General features: G+C 37.5%; 1 pseudogene; it reads left to right on the plus strand.

Annotated features, from left to right (window-relative positions):
• The first annotated feature begins 16,492 nt into the window (after positions 1-16,492).
• On the plus strand, positions 16,493-17,844 carry LOC127187109 (heterogeneous nuclear ribonucleoprotein H-like; annotated as a pseudogene).
• The last annotated feature ends 7,922 nt before the right edge of the window (positions 17,845-25,766 follow it).

Below are 25,766 nucleotides of genomic sequence, written 5' to 3' on the forward strand. Positions count from 1 at the left end.
ATGACTTCTATATCTAATGAGTAGATGAGTTCGTCAGTGCCCTAGAAAGATAAATCACTACACAAAAAAAATACGTCCAGTTCACTGTGATTATTTCTCTTCTGGTCATTTTCTTAGGAGCTATCATGATAATTACAACAAACATTTTAATGTGAGGCAATCTGTCATAATGAATACTGCTTTAATCTCTATCATCTATACAGAAGGGACTTTGGTTTAGCTCATTGCCCTTCCACTTATCTGTACTTCAACAAACACAGTTATGTAGGTTGATGAGGTACATTTCATACCCAATACTTAGAGAAATTACCACTGAGGTGTTAGGTGACTACTAAGCTACCTGAGAAGCCACTCTAGATGTGACATGAGCTTAGGAGGGCATGGCATAAAGTTGTTGGGGGCTGGGCTGGTGCTATATATGCTAAATACTGTCCCTCAAGATCTCGTTACCGCCCAGATGAGCACATTCTCACATACACGAAGTAGTGTTGTGTAAATCTTGCTCCCAATCTAAACCTTGATTTGTTTATAAGAATAGATAGAAGTCTGTAACTGGGCAAATGAGAAGTAGGTTCCCAGGCTTGGGGTCATGTGGGGACTACAAGGCAGGAGAAAGAAAAAGGAGAGGAAGCCAGAGAGAAGGGAGTCGCCATGGGACAGTATGAGGGCTAACCTAATGAAACAGAAGCAGCCCAGGCAGGAACAATTATAGCAAGTAACTTGATGTGTGTATCTAGGGAATAACAAAATAACTTAGATGGTTGCTATCTGCCCAGCTATGATGCTTTAACACTTTTATGAATCTAAAACATCTCTGTCTTTTTTTTTCTTTTTTTTTTTATTAATTTATTCTTGTTACATCTCAATGTTTATCCCATCCCTTGTATCCTCCCATTCCTCCCCCCCCCATTTTCCCATTATTCCCCTCCCCTATGACTGTTCCTGAGGGGGATTACCTCCCCCTGTATATGCTCATAGGGTATCAAGTCTCTTCTTGGCTACTTGCTGTCCTTCCTCTGAGTGCCACCAGGTCTCCCCCTCCAGGGGACAAGGTCAAATGTGAGGCACCAGAGTACGTGAGAAAGTCATATCACACTATCCACTCAACTGTGGAGAATATTCTGACCATTGGCTAGATCTGGGAAGGGGTTTAAAGTTTACCTCCTGTATTGTCCTTGGCTGGTGCCTTAGTTTGAGCGGGACCCCCAACGGCCCAGGCCTTAATGTCAACCATTAATAAATGGGACCTCATGAGGCTGAGAAGCTTCTGTAAGGCAGGAGACACTGTCAAGAGAACAAAGCGACAGCCTACAGACTGGGAAAAAATCTTCACCAACCCTACATCTGACAAAGGTCTAATATCCAAAATATATAAAGAACTCAAGAAATTAAACACCACCAAACCGAATAACCCAATTGAGAAATGGGGCTTGGAACTAAACATCTCTGTCTTGATTACTTGGGCCCTATCTAGTATAGAGCTGTCTAGAGTCTGCTATCCCTTCCACAACATGCAGTAGCATCCACGCAGCTCCAAACACCAAACCAGGTGGGAAAGGGAGATGTGAATACCCAGATTGCCTCAGCTGATTATTTATGTTGTACGTTAACTTCTTAACTTTTATACCCACTGCATTTCTCTCTTTATTGATGTCCTGCGTGTGATGATACACTTTGGTTCTTTCGTTGGATCCATTGGCAACAATTCCTGCCTTTCATTCCCTGCATGCATTTCACATAACTGGTGGAGAGTGGCTTTATGAGGCCCTATATGTCCTTAGTCTATTGGCTAATTTATTATTTTTTGATGTTCTGGATATAGACTAGAGTTTCTTGCTTGTTTACATAATGTCTAGATAATTAAATTTAAATCCGCTAAGTTTCCATCTGATTCAACCCTTAAATATTTGAAATTTTCTGAAGCTATATCAAACCTGCTTTTCCCGGTCTCCTTCTAAATATTTAGTCATTTCAAAATGCAACCTAGTGGATTAGGTGTCGATTGGTGATCCACGTTAAAAACACCTCCTTGTGTTGTAGGCTTCCCACTTAAAAGACCTAATTTTCTGCTGGCTCATTGGGGTTTTTGAAGTTTCACTCACACTTGGCCATGCATAATCGAGATTTAATACTCTATCTTTGAAAACCTGAAGGGAATAGGGACGAGTGTTAACTGTTGCTAAGGACGGATAGTCAGTTGGTTTTGAAAAATTAACCATCTTTTTTCCCCATGTGTCTTAAGTTCTGCCACGTTCAATATTGTAAGAATGGGTTTGGTGGTAACCTTGTTATTGATGAAATCATATAGAATGATTGATTCTTTCATTGAATTGAATAGATACCAATTCACTCTACTTAAATTCTATTTTACTATCATCCATACTCTGGTCCAGTAATCACTCCAGGATTACAGTATTGTAGAGTTAACCATTTTTTCCTCTTTTCATGTGTATGTGTGTAAGGATGCACGTGTATATGTAGGTTTACACAGAAGTGTGAGTGTGCGCTTCTGAGTCGGAGCCTGCATAGGAAGTCTGAGGTTGATGTCCAGACTCTTTCCTCATTGCTCTTTCACTGTATCAACTTCGACAGGCCTGCCTTCTCAATCAAACCCAAGCGCGTCTATACTGCAGATCTCATTACCAAGCTTACCCCAGGGATCCCAGGACTCTCCCCCAAAGGCAACCAACATGCTAGCCCGGCATTCAGGCAAATTCTGAAGATCCATAGTCAGGTCCTTTTTCTTCACTGCCGAGCCACCTTCCTACTTAATATTTTGACCTCCCCCCAATTTTATTGTTTTCTGATCATTATTGATATGTTATCAATCTTATCCTAAATTTTTCATACTTGCATACATACATATTGATTCTTTAATATGCAGATGGCTTTACAATGTAATACAGTCCACATGCAGCTCTGCAGAGACAAGGTGTTTCACATTTCCCATTCTTCTGAATAGCACTAGGAATGTACATTTTATTTCTGTGTTTAAAAATAACCTATATGCACCAACCTTTCCTGTGTCAGAAACCTCAAGTTATTCAACTGTAGAAGTCACATGACTGCATGCCTCAGAAAGCATATCTCTACCAATCACCTCTCTGAAACATGTGCATTGATCATAAATTATTCACTAAAGTAGACCACCTTCTGTTCGCTCACCTCACTGTGGCAATTTGGTTAAGAATAGTCCCCTGGGCTCATATGTTTGAATGCTTAGTCAGCAGAAAACAGCACTCCTTTGGAGTGATTAGAAGTCATGGCGTTGTTGGAGTGAGTATGGTCTTGTAGGAAGTGTGTCACTTTGAAGTTTCAAAAGTCCAAGCCAGATCCAGTGGCTTTCTCTTCCTGCTGCCTGCAGATCTGGAAGTACTACTCTCAGCAATTTCTCCAGCACCACGTCTGTCTGCATGCCACTGTGCTTCCCATCATGAGACTAGTGGGCTAATCATTGCAATCATAAACAAACCCCAATTAAGTGATTTTATAGGAGTTGCCAGGGTTCTAGTGTCTCCTCACAGCAATAGAACATTGATGAAGACACTCATTAATCTCAGTGACCCACTAACTTTATCTCTTAATTAGCCCTAAAACTTCAAAATAATATGATATGTGTGTACATGAATTTGTGTTAAGAAAGGAAAATATGTCAACATTCAGTCTAAAAATCAATTCACTGATGCACGAGTCCTGCAGGGCAAGGTCCTCTGAAATCCTTCATTATGCCTTTTAGTCTCCTTACAGCTTCTCTAACTTCTAAATTGCATCCTGCGGGTTAAGACCAACTGTGTGAGGATTATGCAGATGTCCTTTGGAGGTCATCACAGTAGACTGCACTGTGTAGAACTCTGGGGTTCAGTACTGGCTGCTTGACCTCTCCACTGTTTGAACACAGGGAAGTTACCTGTTCCATTGAGTAAATTAATTATACTCGGTATCCTCTTCTACTTTTCTTTAAACTGGTCATGCAGTTACTAAATGTGCAGGAAAGATAAATAGAACAAGTTCCTACATAAAAACTATGAAATAGCTTTGCCAAGAAAATAGGACATGGACACATGTCATTGAAATTATTCTACTCTAAGTTCTGCTTTCTACTATGAAGAGATTCAAAGCAATGCATGACTGACTGGTTCTAAGTATTAAATGTGTAACTACACACAGACATGCCTGTATGCTCAATAGAAATGATATTTTATCCAACCCTTTCTAAAAGATCAGTTTGAAAGAATCTGCACAGCAAAAGAATTCTAAGACTTTGGCTTGATAGGTACTTTAAGGCAGTTCAGAAAATAGCTATTATCATGTGAAGTAAAGAAAATTAGCTCCATGCATTATGAAAAACAGCTGTATGCGATCAGACCTGATTGGGGATTGTTTTAAGTACTTTGTTGGAAACAGTTGGAAGAATTCATTGTATCATCTGCAGCATCTGTTATTGAGAGAAGTGGCATCTGGTGGGAAGATCGTTGGCCTGGTATAATTACAGAAAAATGACTGTTTCCTTTCTTTATGTCATTAGTATTGGTGAGTTGTTACATTGGAAAGTTGACACTTGTTAAATATGTATTTTTTAATTGTCCATGAGAGCCAGTGAGACGGCTCAGTGGATAAGGGGGCCTGGTTCCCCGGGTCCTACCTGGTGGAAGGAAAGAACTCACTCCTGAAAGCTGTACTCTGATTTCCACATGCTCGTTGTGGTAGAAGCACACACACACACACACACACACACACACACACACACACACACACACACACACACACACACACACACACAAGAATATAAGAACCATCTATTTAACACTTCCTCTTTAACTTTGGTATGTATTAACCTGAACTGCAGAATATTGTAAAACAGAGATTAACTCTTATATCAGTGGATAAAGTGGGCCCATAAGAGGACTTTCTGAGGAGATTTCCAGAAGTCTTGACATGACTCCAAAAAGCAAACTCAGAATTTTTTTTCCAGGATTGTTTGTGTTATTGCTTCCTTGGGTAAATTACATACTTTAAGGAGAAATAACCAGTTCTACCTACAACTAGCCTGTCGCCTGGCAGTATAGTTTCTTCCGTTGATTTTTTTTTTTTTAAACCTGTAGTGGCTTAAAACTGTTTTAGTCCGTACCTACACACACAGTGGTTGGCCTACCTTCAAATCTTTAAGCTTTCAGCTTTGCTAATTACTTAATGTGTGGTCCAGTAATTAAGTCAGAATCTTAAACTCATGAAATTCTAGCTGACAGAATTCCTTTGCTGTAATAAATTAAGGTTTGATGAAACAGTTCTTTTTTCTTTTTTTTTATAGAGAGAGACTCCATAGGAGCTATAAAATTAACTTCTTAGTGTTCTTGTGAATAAATTTAGCACAGCTTTCTTGGGGGAAATGCTTGTTTTATTTCTGTATACTCTACATTATTTATCTATTGTTCTGCCTTAATTGGCTTTTCATAGATCAAAGCTGAACTTAAGATTGAAAAAGGATCTTCTCTCCACTGTATCTAGAAAGGAGTAGAAAGAGGAAAGGTGAAGGACAACTGTGTCATCTTGATAAGGAGATTTTAATGTTTAACAAATTTGCAAGGCATCAATAAATGCATGAGCTGCAGGTACCTTTGCTCCTCAAGCAAATACTTTAATGAGCAGGTGGTTCTGACTGGGTGACCATTTTAAATACTGCATTCAGAGTTGACAACTTGCTTGAGACCGGCTGGCGTTGCTCATCCGTGCTTTGTTATCTTCAAAATCGCCAGAACTATGTATAATAAAAAAAATACTTTCCAAGACCCTGAAATTAAAATATAAAGGTGGCTTACATGTTTTAATTTAAGCCCTACTGCTTGTCTTTTCCTTCTTTATGCATGTGGTACCTGTGGTGCAAGTTATCTTTACTTTACAAAGGTCCACAACATGCCATGTCCCCTAGGCCAGATGAAGGACCTTTTTATGCCTCTTGTGCATGTCGCCATGCCCTTTACTGTCCCTCTGTCTGCATGAGCCTTTCTACCTATATCCTTCCAGACTGTGTCATTTCCATTGTTTAATTCTCACTGATATATATATATATATATATATATATATATATATATATATATATATATATATATACATACACACACACACACATATTAGTTCCAGTTAGTCATTTTCTCTTCACATTCCTCCATCTCTTCTTTGGCAATGTCTACACAGAGTTACATTGCTGAATTATAATGTAGCAGCTTGTTTTTCCCAGTTGACTTCTGGAGCAGAGCACAGATTCTTTGAAAGTGGGGAAATTTTTCTTATTTCACAAAAGACATTCTACAATAAACTTACTCACTGCTGCATGAGAATATTTGGTTCTCTACAACTCTCATGGCCAAGCCTGGTTCTTCAGCATCTCTATGGAATACTCGCACTTCTGCTACACCTGGGAGAAATTTTCTTTCTTTTTTTAAGAAGATTTTTATTAATTTATTCAGATTACATCTCACTTGTTATCCCATCCCTTGTATCCTCCCGTTCCTCCCTCCCTCCTGCTTTCACCCTATTCCCCTCCCCTACGTCTGTGACTGAGGGGGACTTCTTCCCCCTGTATATGATCATATGGAGAAATTTTCTTAATCAGATTATTTGAAGCAGGAAGACCAACCCTAAAACAGGGTCCCACCCTCCTGTGGCAATCCACGTAAAAGGACACTTGGCTTATTTGTCTGTTTGCTGATCACTCCTTCTTGCTGGCAAGTTCACCCTGTTGCTGTGGCTGGTATTAAAAGCAAATTCTTCAGGATCTAACATAGACTGAAGACCAGCTGCTCTCCAGGACCTCAGCACTAGATTGGGACTGCAGAGACATCCAGCCTCATGATCAGCAACCAAAATCTCAACTTTTCTGTCTAAGACAGCTAGCTATTCTTGGACTACCTGGACCACCTCCTGTACGTTAGGCTGTAATAGATCACACACACACACACACACACACACACACATATATGGTTTATATGTATGCCTGTGTATCCATTCTATTTCTTTAGAAAACACTGACTAATACAATAAATAGCCTTGGCAGATACCATCATACAACTTATTATCTCTTCAATTCTAATGTATTGACTATTTTTTTGAGACCTAAATGGTAGGCATATTTTCATCTATTCAGTGAATGTTTATAGTTAGTAGTTTATAGTAAAATGCTTTTAATATTATGATATATATATATATATATGCACTGACTGATGTGGTGTATTTTTAATGCAAATAAAGATTAATTGTACAGGATTCTCCTGTTAACGTTTACACTTGAACTTCCCTCTTCTCATGTGTGTATACTGCACCCTCGGTCAGCCAGTTTGTTTGTCTACTTTCAAAGTGTGTCAAATAGCAAATCATTTATTATAACTTATCAATTCTCACCTGAACTACTGTGATATTCTATAACTACTCAATCAGCAACAGAGTAGTTAGTCTAACACTCTTTACAGCAAATGCCAAATTACCCACGCCTCTGCTCAAAGCCTCCTTCTGGGTAAAAGTTGACATCCTTATATGACACAAGGGGCCTAAGTCATTTTGCCCACAATTTTCCTTCATTCTTTACAGCGCACTCTTCTTCTATTAGCTAACTCCCAGTTAGCCCCAGTCCCCAGTGCCTGGAGTGCTCTCTGATACCTGGTACTTTTCCTGATCTTCAGCCTTTTGAAGCAGCACTTCTTTCACATCCTATGTAGAGCAAAACACACTCACTCTACTTTGCTACTTTTTTTTTCTTTTTTTTTTTTTTTATTAATTAATTCTTGTTACATCTCAATGTTTATCCCATCCCTTGTATCCTCCCATTCCTCCCCCCCCCCATTTTCCCATTATTCCCCTCCCCTATGACTGTTCCTGAGGGGGATTATGTCCCCCTATATATTCTCATAGGGTATCAAGTCTCTTCTTGGAAGCATGGGAGAACAGCAAAATAAAAGGATCCAGAGGGTCCTAGAAATCTACAAGTAGAACAATATGATAGGCAGATTTGGGCCCAGGGGTCCTGCTCAAACTAAGGCACCAGCCAAGGACAATACAGGAGGTAAACTTTAAACCCCTTCCCAGATCTAGCCAATGGTCAGAATATTCTCCACAGTTGAGTGGAGAGTGGGATACGACTTTCTCACGTACTCTGGTGCCTCACATTTGACCATGTCCCCTGGAGGGGGAGACCTGGTGGCACTCAGAGGAAGGACAGCAAGTACTTTGCTACTTTTTAAATTCTTGTAACAAATTTCACCAACTGAAATTCTACCCATTCATTTTCTCTTTTAAAAAAATGTATTTTATTTTTTAATTTCTTCACTTTACATCCCCACTGTATCTCCCTCCCTTGTCGCCTCAGGGTCCCACTGGCCCTCTCTTTCCCCTAGTCCTCGGAAAGAGGAAGTTCTCCTCCCCTATCATCTGGTCTCAGCTTGTCAAATCTTATCTGGATAACCTGAGTCCTCTTCCTCGGTGACCTGGCAAGGCCGCCCTGCTGAGGGGAAGTGATCAAGAGTGGGTATCAGAGTCCATGTCAGAGGAAGCTGACAACCGAGATGCTATCCATTAATTTTGTTTTAAAAAATACTTTATTAATTTATTCATATTACATCTCAATTGTTATCCCATCCCTTGTATCCTCCCATTCCTCCCTCCATCCCATTTTCCCCTTACTCCCCTCCCCTATGACTGTGCCTGAGGGGTACCTCCTCTCCCTGTATATGCTCATAGGGTATCAAGTCTCTTCTTGGTAGCCTGCTATCCTTCCTCTGAGTGCCACCAGGCCTCCCCATCCAGGGGACATGGTCAAATATGAGGCACCAGAGTATGTGTGAAAGTCAGTCCCCACTCTCCACTCAACTATGGAGAATGTCCTGTCCATTGGCTAGATCTGGGTAGGGGTTCGCATATGCTCAATCACATTCATAGCAGCCTTATTCATAATAGCCAGAATACGGAAACAGCCTAAGTGTCCCTCAGTAGAAGAATGGATAAAGAAACTGTGGTACATTTATACTATGGAATACTACTCAGCTATTAGAAACAAGGAATTCCCAAATTTTCTGGACAAATGGATTGAACTAGAAATTATCATAATGAGTGAATTCACCCAGAATCAAAAAGAGACAAACGGTATATACTCACGTATATCGAGACACTAGCCCAAGGGGCATGTCCCATGAAAGTCCTCACTTACTAGGAAAGTGGGTCAGAGGGGAGAACATCCTATTGGGACTTTAGGTGAGAGAAGCATAGGAGAATGGGGATATAGAAGGATCCAGAGGATCCTAGAAACCTACAAGAAGAATATTATGATGGATGGATCTGGGCCCAGGGGTCCTGATCAAACTATGGCACCAGCCAAGGACAATACAGGCACTTGTTTTTGGACAGAGTCTTCTACACCCACTGACTTCTAATGCCACTGTCATTTCCTACAAATGCCTGTCTTAATAGAAGCGGCCTTTGCAGCATTTTAGTTTAAGCTAATTCTCCAATGATCTATGAAAGTGTACTTTTTTTTTAATTTCTAAATTTGTCTTTTGGATGAGAATACCAACCTACAACTAATATATATACAACCAACCCCCTTATCTCCATAATATTCACCAATGCTCAGTAATTTAATTTAAAAAGAAAAGTATAAATTGGTGTACTCAAACTTTGTATTATTTAAGGCAGCAATTTATTTACATATTTACCCATATACACATGATATTTTAATATAATATATTAAAAATGATTTTTATGATAACTATGAGCCAAATTATATATAACTGATTTTGCTTTAACATTACATATTGAGTGTAATTATGTCATTTGAAATATGCTTTTTAATGCAATGGGTTTATGAATAGCTATGTGGATTATAACTCTTTTATACTACTATAAGATTTGGTTTAAATGCTACTTTATTAAAGAGACATATTCTTATTAAAGCTATTATCTTTAAAGATCTACTTTTCATGTGCCTGGAGAGCTTCACTACATAACAAGTAGCTCCAAGGTTGAAAATTCAATTGGACTTAGAGTTCATTCTTCTTTTTCCTCTCACTATGAGCAATGCTTTTAAAAAGTCTGAAGATGCTAACCTTTGTATCCTAATCCTTTAATTAAAAGAAGCAGAGCCTGGTGTGGTGGTGCACGCCTTTAATCCCAGCATTCAGGATGCAGAGGCAGGTGAATGGCTGTGAGTTTAAGGGCAGCCTGCTCTACAAAGCAAGTCTAGGACAGCCAAGGCTACACAGAAAAACCCTGTCTCAAAAAACAAAATAAATTAATTAATTAAAAAGAAAAGAAAGGAAAAGAAAAGAAAGGAAAAGAAAAGAAAGGAAAAGAAAAACACCTGACTGGTCAAGAATGTGTAATAGGCTAAGACATCTAAATAGCCTGATATGATGATACTTAAAGTCAGCATAATAAACTTTAAAACATTTCAAATTAACTCTAATGATAAACTCTGGGTTACTTATGAAGTTCAAAGTATTTACTCTGTGATTCCTAAAATTTTATATTCCTAAAAATTTACAAAATTTTACACTTACATGTATATTATATGTGTGTATAACCTGATTTTAGGCTATTTGTTATCTAGTTAGCTTTTTTAGGTGTGTGTGTGTGTGTGTGTGTGTGTGTGTGTGTGTGTGTGTGTGTGTCCAATCTCACCATTACCCTGTGTGTTTCCATGGTTTTCTCTGTGTGTCAGTAGCCAACCTTTTGATTATACTTGTCTTGAGTTTAGTTTTTCAGACCACAGATTCTCTTCTACACTAAAAATTAATGACTTTTCAGTATGTTTTACCCTCTTCTCCAAAACTTGTCAATACCTCAGACATCGAGATATCTGATGCTACATTCACCATGATCTCTTCTTTCTCCTAAACATGTGTTTTGGTAATTTCTTTACTTGATTTTGAATGTGCTTCTCTTTAATTTCTCCCCTTCACAGATTTGACAATACTGCATCGTAATATATTTATGGAAGTTTTCAAATCAAATATCTAATTATGTGATATAACTTCTGTCCTTTCTTGGTTATCACATGTGACATGTAAAAGATGTCTAAGAGTCACCCAGCATGCAGAATGCCTGTAACCCCCAGCAGCTGAAATGGAGAAGCATAAGTGTAAGTGGTTCGAGGAATGCCTGCCCTACACAGGGAGCCTAAAGCCAGCCTAGACTGTTTATCAAGATCCTGCCTCAGAGTTAAAGCTTTTTTTAAAGTTGAGGGGAAGGCCAGGGTGCATCTAAGCAACATAGTGTTTCTGAGCTGTCATAAGGATTCCAGACGCAGCTGCCAGTACCATACAAGAAGTATAAATACATAAACAAATAAACAAATCAATATGTTCAATCTGATTTCCTTCCTTGTTAAGTGAATTAAGAAGGGTCTATGCAGGCAGTAATTGCCTTTGAATTTTCACAGTGATCCTTTACAGGGGGGAAATCTGCAGGATTGGGAGGCATTTGCATTTTAGCCATTTTCTTTTTCTCTGATGTAGGCTGTTTCCTAGGAGGCAGTGAGGACACAAAGCGACCAACTAGCTGGTCCATGGTAGAATTTAAGAGTGGATGCCTTCTGTGTTTGTGGTAGAAAGGAAACCCTGGAAGGGAACATCCCAGCTCTGACTTCCAGAACAGGTTCTAAGCAGAGACACTTAGAATTACATTATTTTGATAAAATGACATGTTTTATTTTACCTCACTGAGAAGCTGTTCTGGAAGATGTTTTGGTGAAAGTATATTTATGTCACATGTCCCGTAATTTTTTTCTAGAGATGATGGGCTGCCTCCCTAACCCTATGACATTCAGAAGGGAGAGGAGAGCAGTGCATCCTGAAGGTATAAAAGATGCTCTTCAGAACACAGGGAAGCTAAACTCCATCCAAAGGCTGCTACTGTTATTTATCCATGATATAAAGGTACCTGCAATAGTAAAGAAGAGCTGGGACTTCAGCATGGCAAAGTCATGGAAGAAGAAAAGCCTTAGTCAGGAACTGACTCAACATCTGGTTTATCCCTGCCGCCTGTTGTGATATCCAGCCCTCCAATCCTTTGCTATTTGTTTTTGTTCAGAAGCTTCACGCCAGGTTGACACTATGGTCTGCCTGGGACTTTCTCAATGGAAAAAACTACCTGATTGCCTTAAAGGGGCTTCCCAGTAGATTTTTTCTCAATGTTTGCAAGTTCCTGGTTTGGTGATGTTGCCATCTTGCTCCTAGTTGCTCTCTCATTTGGAGACTTCATGTGCAGCTCTACACTGCTTAAGACTCAAAGGGAACTCCAGCTGGCTTCCTTAAAGGGGCTTCCCAGTCAATACATCTTTCTGATTGATATATTGAGTCTCTGGTTTGATGGTGTTTTGCTATGTATGCATGTGAGTATCTATCTATCTATCTATCTATCTATCTATCTTATATCTATCCATCTATCTATCCATCTATCTGTCTGTCTATCTATTTATCTATCTATCTTCTATCTATCATCTCTTATTGTTTCTTTGGCTTGCTATATACTTGATAAATTCACTCATACAAAACTTGAAGTGTGGTTCTTGACCATCTAGAGAACACCTGCAATGGGGCTGTCTTTCACACATTTGCACCCACACAATTAAAATTGGGCCAGCAAATTTAGTCAGGTTTTTCACTTCACTAAAACACCTCCCAATCTGAACTGGCAGCTTCTCCTGGGAGTGGTTTGCTTTCGCCATTTTATGATAATTGCTTTTTATATTTCTGTATTTTGGTCTTCTCTTCCTTCTGAGATGTCTATGTTCCACTTGTAGGGTTCACACTGCCTGTTCCTCAGTTCCTCCTTCAATAACCTCTTACCTGACTATTTGACATTCATTCCACTATCCAATTTTCATAGAGGCAAGCTCATTTCACTTATAACTCATCTTTTGTAAGGGAGTTGAACATATAAGTACATTGTTGATAATTATGTCAATGTCCTCATTCATCTTTAACATACCTTAAAGGTGGCATTTCTTCATATTTAAGTAAAAAGTCTTACTTATGACACAGTCCTTAATAAAATACTTTGAATTAATTAAAACATTTCCTCGCTATTTTATATTTACATGGAACCTGTGTTAAATGAAGAGTCAGAATACTACATCTGGGGAAAATAAATACAACTGAGTCAAGGACATTTTCTTAAGCAGCCAGTGGGGTATTACGCCTATACCTTAAAACCTCTCAATGTCTTCCTTTAGTCTTCTTGCTTTGGTCCTTATTTTTGTGTTTTGTTTCCTTATTCTAACTGTATTTGTTCTTTCGTTCCTTTTCTTTTGATAAAGGTCTCATTCTACATGATACTGGACTTGTCTCAAACTTCATGATGTCCTTTATGAGCTATGACATTTGATTGACTAGGAGATGAATCTTCTGCAGTTTGAGAGAAGACAATGTACACAAAACAAAACCCAAAACCCTTCTAAAAACTGAGTCTGAGTTTCTTTTTTACCATTCGAGTGTTTAGAATAGTGAGTCATTCACTGAAGTTCTCATATCTCCCATATAACCTAGAACAAAAATTTTAAAATCCCACAATTAAATATTATGGAAAGCTTAATTTCAGTATAGTGGACACACACTGTGACTCTTTTCTGAAAATTCTGATTTAATAGAGGTGGAGCAGACTTCTAATTCCCCTTATATTTTTCTTCCCTTTTCCTCTCTTTTTTCTTTTTCTTTTTTTTTTAATTAATTTATTCTTGTTACATCTCAATGTTTATCCCATCCCTTGTATCCTCCCATTCTTCCCTCCCTCCCATTTTCCCAATATTCCCTTCCCCTATGACTGTTCCTGAGGGGGATTACCTCCCCCTGTATATGCTCATAGGGTATCAAGTCTCTTCTTGGTAACCTGCTGTCCTTCCTCTGAGTGCCACCAGATCTCCCCCTCCAGGGGACATGGTCAAACATCATATATATCTTTAAAAAATATTTATTTCATTCTCTCTCTCTCTCTCTCTCTCTCTCTCTCTCTGGGGGTGTGGAGTGGGTGTGGGTGTGGGTACACATGTGTGCCTGTGTATGTGTGTGTACATGTACATGGGTACCTGCAGAGGCCAAATTGGATATCCTTGAGTTGGAGTTACAGCTAGCTGCTGTCACTAGGCGCTCTTCTACAAGAGCAAAAAGTACTCATGAGCCCTGAGCCATCTTTATAACCCTCTTACCTCATGAAGAGTGGAATGTAGTAACTAATAGTTGCAGACTGGCAATGTGAAAAGTCCAGATGTGGGATGGAAAACAATCCTCATTAATACTACAAGCATGAGAACTTCTTTTCTTCCTGAAGAGACACAAATAATAGAGAAATGTTTCCTGAGTCATTTAACTTGGGATTTTCCTATTTATAGCAAAGTTAAGAAGTGGAAGTAAATAAGTTGTTAGCAGGAACAGCTCAGGTGTCGGTGTCACAATTCATAGACATAATCCTGGTAAGTCTCTTCCTGTTAACGAGACTGTTGACTGACGAGGTGATTACATTACACATGGCTAGGAAGCTTTGTATCTGGTGGAAAATGGTCTTGATTTCTAACAGATGAGTGCTCTAATTTGACATCAAATGAGGCCACCTTTGAGAAATCAACTCCTGCTGTCTAGCTTATCAAGAGCGGTGCCATTTCATTTATTCATCCCCAAGATAACAACAGAAGATTCAATAAAATTGTCTGTCATTCTGTGCTTTTGAAAGGCTAATCATACATAGCTTCATATCATAGAATATACAGAAAAGAGACAATTCTTCCTCAAATATATTTGAATCCCAATACCTTATATGTTGCATTTTGTAGTCATCAGTTTTGCATATCTCTAAAATAGGAGTGTCTTTAAAGTGACATGTTTCAAAATTTTTATTATAAATTTTGTCAAATATCTTCACGATTTACAAATCTATTTATTGTTATTCTAGAATCTGTAATACAGACCATTTTAATATAGATAGTAATAACTTATGACTCCCGGAGGATGAGTAGATAATACATACAATTCTAATACATAATAGAAAAAAATGAACATTATATGAAGGTGCCTCTTCTTTACGCTACTTTAGAATAGTTTGGTATGAAATGTGAGCTATGGTAATATTTGATATAAAATCAGGGAAGATGAACTACAAACTTTAGATGAGATCTGGATTAAAAGGAGGAAGCCCATGGAACAAAGAACAATTGTGTAGCATACTAGTTTTCTATCTTAATAAGCATATGAGAACGAAAGATTTAACGCAATGTTAAAATAAACACCGCACTGGTGAGATATTTCAAGAGCCTGTAAATTTTAATGTAATTGTAGTAAGAAGGATACACACTACTTGTGTAAAAGCATTAATTTAAATTCAAAAGAAGATGCACTAAAGCATTTTAAGTACCTAATTTACATGGAAAAGAGCTCAATATTCTGCTTTTCTGTAAAAAACATAGTTGATCTATGAAGTAAACTTTTAGAAAATCTTTGCTTCTTGCGTTTTTCCTTCAGTAGTCACGTGCTGCTTAATTTTTTTACTTCAAAGTTCCAGAGACTCGTAAAATTTATCAGGGTATCTCCAAAATGTAGTGAGTGAATGGCTTTCTAAGAAGATTGGTTTGTTAAGAAAAAACCAAAAACCAAAAACCAAAAATCAAACCAAAACAACAATAACAACAACACAGTCATTTGGATCAAAAGAAACAAAATGCTTAGAGATAGCAATGGAGAACAGAGGAAATATTTTCAAATATTTTAATTAAAAAAAATACAGAACAGAAAACTCTCAGCACACAAAAAAGAGGCACATAATATACACAGTGATGTAAGCTAGTCTTGTGGTTGACCTCATTCATGGTGTGTACTGAACAAGACCTCTTTTAAATAATGCAGCAGTCAGTAGAACTAGATAAATTCAAGTGAACACTAATAATGGCAGAAGTGAGAAATGAACACTTTAAACTTAAAAACCAAATAAGTCATCCTTCAGGTGACACATATCTAAGACCATTGAAAATTAGATCACAGTGCCACTAATGAGATTATGTAAAATCATGAAGGAATGTTAATGTGGATCTTGAGTAATGTATAGGTAGTGGGCTAAACATTATAAAATTATAAGGCACTGGATTTTAAGATTAATTTAAAAGAATCAGAAAGAGGCCTGGGGAGATAGCTCAGTGGATAAAAGTTATGGATGCCAAGGCTGAATACCGGAGTTTGGCACCGGGGAGCCACAGGGTAGAAGGACATAACTGATTTTAACTAGTTGCTCATTCACTTCTACACACTAGTGTGAGCATCTACACACACACACACACACACACACACACACACACACACACACACACAGAGCAACATCACATATATGCAAGCAATAAATAAATACAATTTTAAAATAGCAAAAAATGTAAACAAATTTTTTTAATTAGCCACAAGATTTTCTTCTCAACCATGCCGAGGCTTTTTGTGGAGTCTATTTCAACGCCCGGACCCACGAAGAGACAATCATGCTGGGCATAGAAGGCAGAGAGGACTTCGTGGTGAAGACCCAAGGCTTGTCCTGGTCCTGCTCCGTGGATGAAGTGCTGCGGGATTTTTGCTGTTGTTTTTGTTTTTTGTTTTTGTCTGATTGCAAAATTCAAAACGGAGCTTAATCAGAGAAGGCAGATAGAATAGCAATGCTTTTCTTGAGTCAGAAGATGAAGTCAAAATGGCCTTGAAACAAAGAAACAATGGGTCAAAGATATGTTGAAGCATTCATGTTAAACAACGTTGAAAAGGATTGGGTGTTGAAGTTTACGGTCCAAATAGTCCTGGCACAGCCAATGATGGCTTTGTATGGCATAGAGGACTCCCTTTTGGATGTAGCAAGGAAGAAATTGTTCAGTTCTTCCCAGGGTTGGAAATTGTGCCAAACAAGACGACATTGTTGGTGGGGAGGAGTTCAGGGGAGGAGTGTGGGGTGCAGTGGGGGTGGATGTCGGGGCAGGGCAGGCCCTTCTTGCAGTTTCTTTCACCGGAAGTAGCTGGAAAGGCTCTAAAGAAACCAAAGAAGAGGGCACAGGTATATTGAAATAGTTAAGAGCAGTCAAGCTGAAGTTAGAACAGATTATGATCCACCATGAAAACTCACGGCCATATAGTGGCCTGTTCCCTATGACAGACCTGGCCCTGGCAGAGCGTATGACAGCACTGGCAGAGGAGCTACCTTTGAGAGGATAATGTGTGGTGCTTATGATGGAAGCAATGGAGGCTGGGATGATTATAATGATGGTAATGGATTTTGTTCAGATAAACTTGGAGGAAACCTCAATTACTGTTTTTCAGGAATGTCTGACCACAAACATAGGGATGCTGGCTCTACTTTCCAGATTACAATGGGACATTGTGAAGACATGTGGGGATTACCATACAGAGCCACTGAGAATGATGTTTATAATTTTTTTCACCACTCAACCCTATGAGAGTACATGTTGAGATTGGACCTAATGGCAGAGTAACTGGTTAAGCAGAGACTGAGTTTGCAACCCCTGAAGATGCTGTTGCAGCTGTGTCAAAAGGCAAAGCAAATATGCAACACAGATATGTAGAACTCTTCTTGAATTCTAGAGCAGGACAGTAGCCAAATGCTAGGAGGCTTGGGTTTGGCAAACCAGTCCAGTTATGGTGGCCCGGCCAGCCAGAAGTGAGTGGTGGTTATCGAGGTGGCTATGGTGGCCAAAGCAGCATGAGTGCATATGGTCAAGTTTTATAGGAAAACTCCAGTGACTCTCAATCAAACATTGGAGAGGCAGCCAAGGAGCAGGGAACAACAGCCACTACAGTAGTGGAAGCTGTGCACCTGTGTTGGAGGTTGGTCTGATGTATTTTGATGCTAATTATTGCTTGCTGTCTTTTAATGTGCCCCAAGTATTGCTATGTAGCCTTGTCTAAAAACTTATTTCTATTTGACCAATAAAAAGCCGACACACCTGGGCAGGGAAATGATATCTGTGTGGCTGAGGTTTGCAGGTTCGGAAGACACAGAGGATCTTGGGAGAGCAGATGGGACAGAGGAAGAAGAAAGAGGAGAATCGCCATGGGATAGGAAAAGAGCCACGTGGCCCCAGAGGAGGAATACTTTAGTTCTTCATGGAAAGAGAGGGAGAACATTAGCAAGTGTTTGGGATTATGGATGGGAGGTAGCCCAAATAGAAATTCTTGGGAGCAGATGTAGTGGGAGGGAGACTGGGAGTTATTGGAGGATAACTTAGGATGTAACATCTGCCTTGCCCTGGGGAAGGCTTATCCTTAATACATCAGGTGTCTCTGTTTTCATTGATTGTTAGCAGGTTAGAAAATACCTCCATAATAATAATTAGCCTAATAATAAACATTTGTTAGGCCATACTTCTAAAGTTACTACAACATCTATGGGCATGAATGAAATGGGAGGGATGTCTAGCACGTCCAGTATGAGTGGTGGATAGGGGATATAATTGATTTTGATTACTGACTCTTGGTCAATTTTCAAAACAAAACAAAACAAAACCCGTCAGTTTAGCAGTCTTGGCAATCCAGCCTTGTGATTTATGCCTACTCTCTTGAGTGAACATTGGCATCATTCAAAGAAGTAAGGTTCAGTGTTAATCACAGCAGTCACCTCTGATGATAGATAGAGGCAAAGTAGAGCGAGCTGTAACTGTTAAACAATTCCCAGATTTTCTCCAATTACTGTAGGGTGTATGTAAGCAGTTAAGTGTATTTAGGTTAAAGCAGTTGAATTGTTTCAAATGTTGCTCTTAAACGTACAGTACATTTGAACACTGTTGATGTATGCTGAATAGTCACACTTTCTGTAAAACTCAATGTAGGAATTAAAAGTGAAATGTTTGGCATGCTTGTTAATTCTAATTTTATTTGATAACCTTTAAGGCACAAAAGTTTGAAGTTTTTTAAGTAAATAGAAAAATTTTGAGACTCAATACCATTATTTTAGGATTTTTGGTCTTAGTGTTTGTATGAAATTCTGAGGATTTGATTTAAGCCTTTCATTGTATTGTGACTTCCTCTTAGGTGTATTGCACTAAGTGAAACTTGTCAAATAAAAGGAAAAACAAAATAAGACAAAAAGACATCTGCTACAAAATGTTAAAAATCACCCATGTTTAAGCAAATCTTACCATTTTTTTTTTTTACTGGAATAAGGAAGTTAGATTGCCATTGGTAAAAAAGTGAAATATGAGAATCACTTCTAACATTAGGTAAGTTTACAAAATCAAAACCATCTTCATGATTAATAGACATGCATGGTGGTTTCTTCTGGGAATCCTGATTCACATTTACACTTCCTGAGAGTGGACCATTCAGAATAAATATCCCATTGATACAGACGACTTTGCAAACTGTATGATCAGGTATCTTTTTTAAAATGTTGGGTTTTTTCTTACTCATAACAACTTAGTAAAGGTATGATTTCTTTTCTTCGCTGATTACTTATAAACAAGTTAACAATACTTGTTTTTCTTTCACACATTGTGATATCTAACTAAACTTTTTTGATGTTTGTATACTATATTGCAATTCACTCATTCAATTAAGTGAAAAATCAAGATCCAACTTTCATTGGCAGTGCATGAATCACATACTATTCTATAGTATTGCATATAATATTATAGTTATGCTAATCAATGCAAAAAAGCTGATTTTGTAATATTATTAATTCTTCATATCCCAAAAAAACAGCACATCTTTTTATTTATTGGGTTCTTGCTTTTTAATCTTCAACTGTTTTTAAAGTTTTATAGAAATATTCTGTGCTTATTTTAGGCTTGTTTATGTATTTATTTAGCACTGTGGAAAATCAAATGCAGGGTTTTGAACATTGCTTGAAACAAACATTTCCAGTGACACACAGAGAGTCACACAAAGAAAGCAAAATAAACTTTTCTGCAAAGGTGCTCCATGACCCAAACCCAGTAAACAAGAACTTTGTACTGCAAGAGTCTCTGACTTTTATATCTAGTAGATCTTTCTTATTGTCTGAGGTTCAACCTCATAGTCCACTCTCAGTTGGTTAATTTGAGAAATAAGCAAAGGAAAAACAAAGAAATGGGTTAAAGGTGATAACACATATTTAAGCATTCCAAGATATTGGGGCAATGAGTCAGGGCACAGGAGCATTCTGATGAGTCAGTTGGCTGAACAAACACATATTTCTTAACAACAACAACAACAACAACAAAACAACAACAACAAGGTGAGCAAGAATGAGAAGTGGGCACATAGTTGCTGAACATGTTTGGTGGAAAAGATTGCATAACAGACATATGTTGTACCATTGGGCTACACCTCCAGCCCACATCTTGAGTTATCTGTTACTGCTAGAGGCAACCTGACAATACTAGAAAATGTCATCAAAACTCCATTTCCCAGATGCTGAAAGGCTGATAAAGATGAAGGGGGTGGTGGCAGTGGGAAAGGTTGAATCTTTTAGCAGCTATCTGTACCTTCTAAGGTCTGTAACAACACCAAGTACCAAGCAGAAAGCTACTAGCTTTTTCCCAGCAGTACTTTGAAGGGTATCTTTTTGATCTTTGCCACAAGGCTTGTGCAGGTTGTAGGAAGTGGGGGGTGAATATACGTGACAGGGAAGTGGAAGGTGAGTAAACTAGGGCTAGGATATTTTAATAGAAATGAAATGTAAGCAGATATAAAAGAAAAGCAGACATACAGAGTCAAGCAAAACTATGAAATGAAAATGACATAGAGAAGCTACTAATTTATATGCTAATTAAAACACCATTTAACAAAGAAAAGCATTTGAATGGCAGTACCCTGCATGAGTGCTTAATGCTGTTCCCCAAAGCCATAGGTTTTTGAAACTATTATTCTAATGGCAAGTGTAAAAAAGCCTCTATTCGTTGTCAAGGGTTCCTCCAGAGATTTCAAAACAATACAGGCTACTGTCCAGCCGAACAGGATTTTAAGAGCCCATTGGTGATGATACCACATATTTTGGACACAGAATGCAGAGAAAGCAAACTGCCTATTATCTGCTCATTTGCTAATCCATGTGTGTGTGTATGAATTTATCTAGTCATTTGTTTTATTTTAAGCTAAACTTTAAGTGAATTTACCATTGCATTTTACACTTTTAGGAAAACGACGTATGATTAAGAGCTAATATATACCATTATCTTTCCATACACAGCATCGCTTTGAAAGACAGAGCATCTTGTAGTCAATTCTTCAACTTTTACTTAAATATTTACTGGTCTTGTTATTATTCAGACTATTATATATAATTGATAAATATTAGATTACATTTTCAAAATATGACTGTATTTGAAGAGTGTAGATTTGGGCACTTGTTAATGTTCTTGATTTGAAAACAAGGTTTCTGAAATGTATTAATAGTTTCGTTCAATACTTTTTCCCTTCTGCAGTTTACTTTCATTTCTTTTAAAAGTACGTATCAATTTTAATGTATGCTACTCATTAAATGCTTTCTATTTAATTTTTTGTATTTGGAGTTTTTAAAAGATTACCCTAAACTTGTTAAGTCTGAATATTTTATGTCTCCAAGGGATGAATATTTTTCTACGGCTGGCATTTTTTTTTTCTCTACATATTTTGTCTAGTAGAACACAAATGTTTTTATTATTTCAATTACATGTTACAAATATTATAAGTAATACAGTGTTTCTGTTTCATACAGATATCTTGTGTGTGTCGGGTGGGGTTGGGGAGGTGTCTCTGCGAAGATCGCATCAAGCGTAATTTAGATCTGAAAGAGGCGGGAAGGAAGCCAGATTAAACAAAATTCAGTAGCAGGTGTTGGTCCAAACATAGTCTGATACCAGTGGTTTATTTTAGGCATATTTAAGCACAGCACAATTTTTAGAAAATTTTCCTAGTGACAATTAACTAAATCCCATGTTTATGACAAAGCCGAAGGCATCGTTACATTGAAAGACTTATAAAGTACAAGGGACAACTTCCATAGATATAGGTTCTATAGACAGACTGAGTAAGCAGGCTCAACATAAGCAATACCCATGATAAAGGTCTGGGGTAGCAGTGGGGGAGATAGTGCTACGGATAGACAGAAATAAACACTCTAAAGATAAGAGTCTGGGGGAGCTAGCACTAGTCACCAGGCTATCAACCGCAGCCACTCCTAGGCTTCAGGTGGGACACAGGTTACACATCTCTTTTTGTAATTCCAGTCTCTCTCTCTTTGCCTGTTTAACATTCTTGGTTTCCCTAGTGCTGATCTGTGACTACAAGCATCTACATGCCTTCTAGATCTCTTTATTGATCATCACCTTTAAATTTTACTTATTTAAGCTAAAGAAAAAAAAAAAACACAAGTAATAATTTTCCCCGTACTGGAGCCCAAAACGTTTGACAAAAGTTTATAAAATATAAGATGTTTCTCCTTATATTTAATAATTTTTAAATTTTATTTTTATCTTTTTTTCTAAAAAGTTGCAAATAAAAGATGCTACATGCCAAAATTAACCAAATTTAAGAACTTCTATATAGTTACATTAGTCAGTTTATTTTCCTAAAAACATCATATTTCCTGGGGGAATAAATGCAAATGTTCTTAAATTCTCTCAAATAAGGTTGACACTGGTTTTATTATTTGCTGTGGCACTACAGTTATTTCTTAAACAGAATCTTTCAAAAACACTCCTAGTTATTTTTCTTGGTTGTAATTTCAATATCAATGTATGATAACAACATACATCTAAATATGGTAGTAATTACATAGTTTACAGAAAGACACTGCAGCCAAGCATGGTGGCACATACCTTTAATCCCAGCACTGGGGGAGACAAAGGCAGGCCATCTCTGTGAGTTTAAGGTCAGCCTGGTCTAAAAGCAAGTCCAGACAGCTAAGGTTACACAAAGAAACCTTGGCTCGGAAACACAGAGAGAGAGAGAGAGAGAGAGAGAGAGAGAGAGAGAGAGAGAGAGAGAGAGAAAGTCATTGATCATGGCAGACTAATAGTCACAACTATGTGAGTTTTTTTGGTAATGATGTTTATCAGAGCAATCGAGTATGAAACTAAGACATTGTGCTTCCTTTTAAAGTGGTATTTATTTGCTTCTGTGTCCTATGTAGTTTTGTAGGCTAAAGCCACACCCACAGAGTATTTGAGAAGGTAGTAATGGTGGGAGAAGGGCAAAAGGACACACATAACATGTAATGGGGAGGGTACTAGGTGGAAAAGGAGATGATAGAGAAGGCAGAGAGAAACAAAATGGATATCTTGATGAAATAAAGTATTTGTAGGTTAATAAAAATAAATGAAGAGTAAAAAGTAATAACTTGCATAATTTAGTCTTAGTTGAAAATAAAATAATTAAAGACATTAATTTTTAAAAATTTTAAAACTATATTGTTCAATAAAGAAATAACAACCATAAGGACTAGGAAGTTCATCTTAAATAAAATGCTTTCCTTCCTGGCAAGATATGCATATGTGCATGTGCATATAAATTATGCTAATGTCAGTATCTAAAAATAGGATTTAAACAGTTCTCATTTCCAAATGAATAACATAAATATATGTAAATTTCAAAGCACATATTTACATCAACTATGTTAAAACATTCATGTATCTCTATGTATTTTAACATAACCTTATCTACTGTGTATATAAACAAAATTCCTATAAATAAATATGTGGCACTTTTATTCCCATTGTACTTAACATAGGAAAGAAAATTTTATAGGAGAGTGCTTAATAAGTATTCACAGTTTCTGTTTCAGTCACCAGATCATTTTTATTTGTATTTAACACATAATTACTTTGTTATTAAAGAGCCCCCAAATACACAAAACCCAAGGTGATCAGAAGGAAACAGAGAAATTCCGAAGCACTAGTACAGAGCTCCACATTGCTTTGGAATCTCACACAAGAGCAGACATGCACTGAGCAAACTGTCAGCCTCTTGGAGCTAGCTGACTCTTATTTTTCCGCTTTGATAATATTCCATTTAAATACTATAGCTTTCCTTTATTTGACGCACAAAATTGAATGCTCGTAATGAATTTATGCATCTGTGCAGACATCACTACTACCTCACTTTACATTTTCATTATCCTAGAGATATATACCTTATAAACCACTGTCAGGTCACTCTCCATCCACCTCACTGCTGTTCCTGCTCAGATGCAAGTTATCACATACTTTGTCTACTTCTGCATATTCTCCGTGTTCAGGACATTTATATAAAAAGACATATACAATGTGTTACCTTTGTGGTTGGCTTATTTTACTTATTGTGGTGGACTGGCTAGTGTTACGTCAATTTGACACAAGCTAGAGTCAGCAAAGAGGAGATTCTTTTGAGAAAACACCTCCATAAGACCCAGCTATAGACAAGCCTGCAGGGGATTTTCTTTCTTTCTTTCTTTCTTTCTTTCTTTCTTTCTTTCTTTCTGTTTGTTTTGATTCTACAAGACAGGTTTTTTTTCTTAATTAGTGATTCATAAGGAAGGGCCCAGCCCATTGTGGATGGTACAATTTCTGGGCTGGAGTCAAAAAGAAAGCATGTTGAGCAAGCCTTGAGGAGCAAACCAGTATGCTTTTGAAGTAAGATGTAATAATTCTTTGGGTTTCCTCAGTGTCTGTTTTTGTTTCCCTTTTCGTTTCTGATTTTGGTGATTTGGATAGTGTCTCTCTGTCTTTTAGTTAGTTTGGCTAAGGGTTTGCCTATCTTGTTAATTTTCTCAAAAAAAAAAAAAAAAAAAAAACAGCTCTTAGTTTCCCTGATTCTTTGAATTGTTCTTTTTGTTCCTAATTTACTGATTTCAGCCTTGAGTTTGACTATTTCCAGACATCTACTCCTCTTAGGTATGGCTGCTTCTTTTTTTTCTTTTTTTTCTTTTTCCCTAGAACTTCCAGGTTGTGCCATTAACTTTTTTTGCATGAAATATTTCCATTGTCTTTATGAAGGTACTTAGTACTATAAACTTTTCTCTTAGCACTAATTTCATTGTGTTCCACAAATTTGAGGTTGTTGTACCTTCATTTTCAATGTATTTTAGAAAGTCCATAATTTCTTTCTTTATTTCTTCTCTGACTCAGTTATCATTGAGTAGAGAGTTGTTCATTTTTGTTATTTCTGTTGTTGTTGCGGTTCAGCTTTGGTCCATGGTGGTCTGATAAGATACAAGGTATTATTTCAATCTTCTATTTCCTGTTTTATCCTAGTTGTAGTTAGCCTCCTTTTATTGGAGTTTTTCTTCAAGTGTCTTCTAAAGGGATGGATTTGTGAATATCTACTGTTTAAATTTGTTTTTGTCTTGCAATACTTTTTCTCCATCCATTGAAAATTTGCTGGGTATAGTAGTCTGGGATGGCATCTGTTGTCTTGTAGGGTTTGCAAGACCTCCTCCCAGGTTCTTCTGGCTTTCATGGTCTCTGCTAAAAAGATTATTTGGTTCTGATATATTTGTCATTGTATGTTACTTGACCTTTTTTCTTTGCCAAATTTAATTTTTTTCTTTGTTCTGTTCATTTAGTTATTTTCTAGTATGTGGCAGAAGTATTTTCTTTTCTGGTCTACTCAATTATGTGTTCTGTAGGCCTCTTTTATGTTTATGGGCATCTCTTTCTTTAAATTGTGGAAATTTTTTTCTATGACTTTGTTGAAAATATTTTCTAAGCCTTGGAGCCAGGAATTCTCTCTTTCCTTGATTCCTATTATCCTCAGGTTTCATCTTTTCATGACATCCTTGATTTCTTGGATGTTTTGGGTCAGAAATTATTTTAGATTTAACAT

This window comes from Acomys russatus, chromosome 3 (assembly GCF_903995435.1).
Source record: "Acomys russatus chromosome 3, mAcoRus1.1, whole genome shotgun sequence".
Classification (NCBI taxonomy): domain Eukaryota; kingdom Metazoa; phylum Chordata; class Mammalia; order Rodentia; family Muridae; genus Acomys; species Acomys russatus.